Raw genomic sequence first — 7,062 nt, 5'->3', positions numbered from 1 at the left:
GAAGTTTGTAGCACAGTTTTACACCTGTAGGATGCACTTCAACAAAGAAATCAAATCCTGCCTGCACTGCAGCTTTTGCTGGATCAGTTGCATGACAACACTGTATTTTCATGGATTCCCATGGTGCATTTTTCTCAGGGCAAACAACTACATATGGGAAGAAAGAGACTAACACTAGTATTGTGAATAATACTGTCATAACCTTTATCACTTACAATTACAGTAAGTACAGCAGAGTGGGTTGGGGGATTTCCAAATCTACTTCTTAAACACAGATCAGGTTACAGTCCATAAGTTCAAAAGCAGAGTTCTAAAATACATAACTAGGGTAAAGGTAAAGGGACCCCTGACCATTAGGTCCGGTCGTGATCGACTCTGGGGTTGCGGTGCTCATCTCGCCTTATTGGCCGAGGGAGCCGGCGTACAGCTTCCGGGTCATGTGGCCAGCATGACTAAGCCGCTTCTGGAAAACCAGAGCAGCGCACGGAAACACCGTTTACCTTCCTGCCAGAGCGGTGCCTATTTATCTACTTGCACTTTGATGTGCTTTCGAACTGCTAGGTTGGCAGGAGCAGGGACCGAGCAACGGGAGCTCACCCCGTCAGCGGCGTAGCGTGGGTTGTCAGCACCCGGGGCAAGGCAAGTAATTTGCGCCCCATAACCCAGGGCAAGGCAAGTAATTTGCGCCCCTAACCCCTAACCTGCCGCCGCTGCCAGCTTCTTGCTGCTGCCTGGGCTGGGGTATTCACAGTTCTACAAATCTTTGGCGCTGGCTTGCTCCATTAGTTTAACTTGGGGGGGGGAGAGAGAGATTGCAATCGTGCTATGTGCACCGAGAGGGGGGGGCACGGTTGCAACGCAGTGTGGGGAAGAGAAGAAGAGAAACTAGCAGGAGAACCTTGATTTCCCTCTGCAGCTCTGTGGGGAAGGAGGGCGCAGACTGGGCTCCTTCCTCGCCACAAGATCCTGGCTGCGGGGCACAATTCGGGAGGCTCGGCTGGCCGGGCCCAGGCCCCGCGGGGCTCCTCCGTGCTCCCCTCCCCCAGCCGGGCGGCGCCTGCAAAGGCTGCGGGTTTCGCTGCGCCTCCGTCTCTCTTTCCACTGGTAGCGAGAGCGGGTGGGAGGAGGCCACCCGGGAGCCGGAACCGGGCGCCAAATAAGGAGAGCGGGGCGGGCCTGGATCCTGGCCTTGTTTGGTGCTTCCCCTCGGCCGGCGGCCCAGCCAAGCCCGCGGCGGCGGCGCGGCGATGCCCGCGCAGGGGGGCGCCCACCCCTCGGCCCCCGCCCAGCGCTGCCGCCCCAGCACCTGCCCGCTCCTCCCAAGGGGCCTCCTCTCCCTCCCGCCTCTTCGCAGCAGTCCTCGTGGGGGGGACAGGCTCGACTCTCCCCTCCCTCTTGCGCCCCGTCCTGCGCGCGATCCTGGCCAGGCTCCGGCTCCGGCTCCGGACCTCCTTGCTGGCGCCTGCTGCTCCCCCTGGTCGCCCAGCCCGACCCCTCCTCCCAAAGGAGCTGAGCCCCGAGGCTCTTCGGCGACTCTGGAGGCGGCGAGTGCGCCCCCCCCAGATGTTGCGCCCGGTGCGGCCGGCACCCCTTGCACCCCCCACGCTACGCCACTGCACCCCGTTTGGGGACTCGAACCGCCGACCTTCTGATTGGCAAGCCCTAGGCTCTGTGGTTTAACCCACAGCGCCACCCGCACCCCCAAAAATACACGACTAGGCACAAGCTAAAACATTGTATCAACACCTGACAAACACCCTGGGCTCCTCTTTTGAAGAGTGGGGCGGGCACAGTCATTTGCTTTGCTCTCATCCCAAGCAATGGGATTGGGCAAGCAAGTGGGCACTCCCACAAGTGGGTTGGATACACTCACGATGATACACCCTTAATGTTGTGTTTCACATTGCAGTAACCCACCTTGCAGTAGCATTCTGGTGAAGGGTGGGGAATCATTGTCATCTCTATGGAAAGCTGCTACTATTCCCAGGGAAAAAAACCAGTGTGTCATCTGAAAAACATGTGAAAGAAGTTATTTCACAGAGAAGTTCACAAAGGCTTCCTGAAATCCAAAATACAGTATTTATTTGCAGCTTGGATGATGGGGAGTGAGCAAGGCTTGCTGAATGCATTCCACCTTTCATAAATGAATATTGAAACAGCCGTTACATTCATTTTTGCCGCCTGTGTTCTTAAGGATCTAATGTATCATCTTTTTCACCCTTTTTCTTTTTTTTGTACCTGAATCATACATTAGGTCTGGAAGCATACAGACGTCGAAAAGCATGAAGTCCAAATTACAGCAATAGAGCTGTTGCCACCGTAAAAAGTGCATCATTTTTTTAATATAGATTTTTGAAATGATGGAAAATGCTGCTATCATTTCTGGCTTCCTTTCCGAATGGACACTTATTTATAAATGAATGGCTCTGTAATAACCCAGTGGCACCTTCATAAATCTCGGCAATGTATAGCAGTCTGTAACACATCTGATGAGAAATGTGTTTACTCTTTCAGGATTAAAAATAGAAAAACACAATGGAACAAGTTCATTGGCAGGTTCAGGTGGCCACTTAGTATATAATAGAATCAGGAAATGAAACTGCCCTGTGGCACAGGAAAAGTAACACTACAAGAACATATTTTCAGAGGGTGCGAGCAACCATCTTAACCGTGTTTTCTTAGTTGCCAGCATAAAAACAAAAAATTAACTCTGCCTCCCTGCAATCAGCTATATATTTATTCAAATCTTCAACTTGTTATTTCTTCATTAGCAAGCTTTTCCCTGCTGCTTGGTGGAATATGTGAGTAACTTTGCTAATGTCAGAAGCACTCGAGTTGAATCAACTGGGGATGTGCTAACAAGGCTCATAATCAAGTAGATGTACAGTAGCAGCACATTTCAAGCTGAGAAATAATTGATCAATACAGAAAGTTCTTCCCCATAGGACAATATTGCCATTTGTTCGTATTTTGAGAGTAGTTGGGGGACTTTTGCTCCTCATATCAAGGGGGTTAGAGTGGGTTTTCTTTTAAGTCTCAGCCAAAATTACTTTGAATCCCCCCACACACACATACAAAGTTTTGAACTTTTTCTTTCTTCATGCTGCTCCCAAGCCTTTGAACAATTTCTGTCCACTCCAGAGAATATTTGGCAAAATGCCTTCCCACCCCTGAATCTCGCTCTCTGCAAAATAGTATTGAGAATTTTAGGAAGCTATGTTCACATAGCCCTTTTTTATTGATCTACAAGGTTTAAAAGTTTCAAGAGTACTATTTTTTAAAAAAAAAATACCTGCTGAATGAATGCCATTTTCACATTGCATTCTAATGTAAATGAATTGAAACTGGATTCAGAGTAAAATAAAGGATTTGCACAGCGTAGTAGAGATGCTCAGGTACCTCTGGCACTGAAGCTCCAGTTCATACAAGAAATTCCAAGTCCCTTTCATTGGAATGTCAGAAACTTAAAGCATGATACTCTACTATGGAGATGAGTGTTCAGTGGAGGGGCAGACTGAACTCAAAAATTCTATGCAAGGTCTTGCCCTTCTCAATGTACCACAGTGCTCTCAAAATGGTGCTGGGGGTGAATCTGCATCTAGCATCTACGCACATGCACACACACAACTACCACAACACAGATTGACACTATTACTGATGTAATCATTTGTTTGGACTGTGGGACTGAATCTCATCCCTAGCTACCACCTTATTTTCAGCAACCTCAGGTGGAGAAGGGCAGATTCTCATATACAGTCAAACCTCAGTTGTCGAACGTAATCCATTCCGGAAGACCATTCTGAAACATTCAACAACTGAGGCGTGGCTTCCGATTGGTTACAAGAGCTTCTTGCACTCAAGCAGAAGCCGCGTCGGACTTTCGGGTTCCGAAAAACATTTGGAAACTGGAGCATTTACCTCCAGGTTTTCGTCATTCAGGAGCTGAAACGCTAAAAAAACGGAGCCCTTTGAGAACCAAGGTTTGTCTGTAATGCCAAATTAAATGGACAAAGGATACTTTGGCAGTCTATTTGCTTGCTGGTATGTTAGATTGATTTTACAGCCACAACTCTTTTCAAGGGCTCAACCATAGTGTACATGATAGCACTTCTTTCTCACTAGTTCCCTTTAGCTAATAATGATTATATTCTTGCTGTTGCTAGTACCCATTATCACTGAACAAAATTTAATTAGGTATTGTATTCTGTTGGTACTCTGTGGAAAGGAAACACATATGTCTGAAACACTATGTTTTGATTCTGCATGTCTCCTTCAGATCTACTAAAATATTAAGACCAATAAGGCAAATAAATTGGATTACCCACTCTAGAAAATACAGAGGGGCCAGTCAATGGATGCTCAGGTTTGGAGGTCTTTTTCCCGTCTGAACCTTCAGCTAATACCAGTTGAAATAACTTCACAGAAAGGGTTACAAATACGTTTACATGAACTGTGAGCCAGATTCTCTTTTCCCATGGAATAAAAGAGATACATAAATGTTCAAGTAAATAATAAAGTGATGCTCTAGCATACATTTGTATTCAAAATGTCTAAAAAGAAAGAAAATGAAATACCGAAGCCAATAGAGAAATGATAGATTAATGCATTTCTATCAATCATTAAGAAAGCTCTGGTGTACAGTCTCTAACATGTTACGCACATCCATATAATTTTTTAAATTCAGCAGTGATCAGAAGGAGAGCTCTTTCAGATATCAGTTGAGGCAAAGAAACTCACAGCAAGGTTCAAATAGCTTACCTTTGTTATGTTCATGATTTAATTGCACAAAACACTAGCAGATGGACAGACTGCAGGGTCTCTCCACCGGTTATTCTGAAAGATCAGCAGCTTTTGGCTCCTTCTTTCCTTGAAAATTATTCCATTCCAACTGGTCATTACAAGAATTCTGTAACTAAGAACTACTGTCTGAGTTTGCTTTCCCCCTCTTCCAACCTGCTCCCTCTTCCTTTCATGCCATGACTTTTAGATTGTAAGCCCAAGGACAAAGACTGTCTTATTATTGATATTTGCTTTGTGAGCGTTTTTGTTACCTTTTGTTTTACCAAAATGCAAGGTAAATACTTCAAAATAAATAAAAGGTGGCCAAGGAAGCTGCAATCCACAGCTGCCATCATCAAACAACATCCATATAGGATGGGCCTATGTACGTGTTGGCTACCACAACTAAATAGCTACTGGGGAAGAACAGATTGCTGCTGCAGACATTACTGTACTGTGTACATATACAGAGATCAACAGGCATCCATGTTCCGTGCATGTCGGTATCATCACTAGGCCACAGCTTTTGCGATCACCTGTTTCAGACATAATTCCTCTTCCTGTTCAAGCTGGTTGGAGATAGCATTTAAGGCTCATTAAATACCTACTGAGAAACCTTCCTAAAATAATGGCAGGCAGGCAGGTTACTTCCTGGTTATGAATCATGTCTGCATACTTTTGTACAGATCTGTATAAAACCCTTGTTTTATTTGCCTCTTGTTAATATTTTCGTTCTCTTTGTCCAGGAGAATGGGAGGGAGAACAGAGCACCTCTGAAAGAAAAATACAAGTTCATCAACATGATGTGCATGACTGTTACTGGTCAGGCTTGGAAGCGTTGCTGCAGGGACGTGTATAAATGGGGCCGACCACAACATCCAGGGACGTTTAGGTGAGCTGGAGCATATCCTGATAGCACAGCTGGAGTTGGGATCACAGGATGCAGCTTTATACATAATCAGACCACTGGTCTATCTAGCTCAGTATTGTCTACACCGACTGGCAGCAGCTCTCCAGGGTTTCAGACTGAGGACATTCCCAGTCCTATCTGGAACCTGGGACTTTCTATATGCAAAGTTGGATGCCCAACAACTGAGCTGTAGTCCATCCCAGTTGCAGCTGTCACTGGAGATGGGAATGTTATGGTGTACATCTTGTTCAGGTGTTTATCTGTTATGAACTCACCAGATTGCTCTGCTGCAAGACGGTTTGAGCATATTACACCGATCCTTGTCTGACTGCACTGGCTACCAGTTAGCTTCTGGGCCCAATTCACAGTGCTGCTTTTGACCTATAAAGCCTTAAATGGCTCAGGACCGCAATACCTCAAGGACCGCCTCTTTCCATATGAACCCACCCAGACCCTGAGGTCATCTTCTGAGGCCCTTCTTGGTGTGCCTCTTCCTCAAAAGGTCCAGAGGGTGGAAGCACGAGAAAGGGCCTTTTCTTCTGTGGCTCCCTGTCTGTGGAATGCTCTCCGCAGGGAAGTTTGCTTGGTGCCTTCATTATATCCCTTTAGGCGCCAGGCAAAAATGTTCCTTTTTAACCAGGCCTTTGGTTGACTTGATTGACATCCTATACCCTTTTAAAATGTGGCTGTTGGGGGGGGGGAGTATTATTGTTCTTATTTTGATTTTATATATTGTGATCTTTTCTGTGAACCGCCCTGAGACCTCTGAGTATAGGGCAGTATATAAATTCAATAAATAAATGGAAATAAATACATAAAACTCTCAAGTTGGTTATTGTGCTATTGGGACTATTTGTGTGGCACTCTCAGTGGTTAAGTAGGGTTCCCCCTCCCCTCCAATAATCTTCTGCACTAGTTATGAAGCTGCCAATTATGAAATGAATATAATACGTGGATACTGGAAATTAGATGGGCACCTACTTAGGGGTACTTTTGCCAATCCATCTCTTTACCTGAGTTTGCTTGACCACTACTACCGGTCCTGGGTGCTTCAGTTTTTGTCACAGTTTAACTGATAATTTTGGTGTTATAGAGTTTTTAAATTTTTTGGGTTTTTTTGTATTGTGAACTGCTTTGCTACTGTCACAAATGAAAAGCAGCATTGAAAATGTTAAAATAAACGCAGGCTGAAACTAGAGAGAAAGGTAGCAGCAAGAACATGGCTATGTTTCTATTTGTAAGTGCCCTTGTTAAAATGCTTCAGATTGAAAATGAGGTTGGTGTGGTGTTGAGGGCGGACAGATGGGGGGGGCAATATATATTTGCTTATCTGTATCAGAAAAGTGATACAATCTTCAAGAAACATGATACTG

This window comes from Podarcis erhardii, assembly GCF_964252035.2.
Source record: "Podarcis erhardii genome assembly, chromosome: 8".
Classification (NCBI taxonomy): domain Eukaryota; kingdom Metazoa; phylum Chordata; class Lepidosauria; order Squamata; family Lacertidae; genus Podarcis; species Podarcis erhardii.
Note: the sequence above shows the minus strand (reverse complement) of the source record.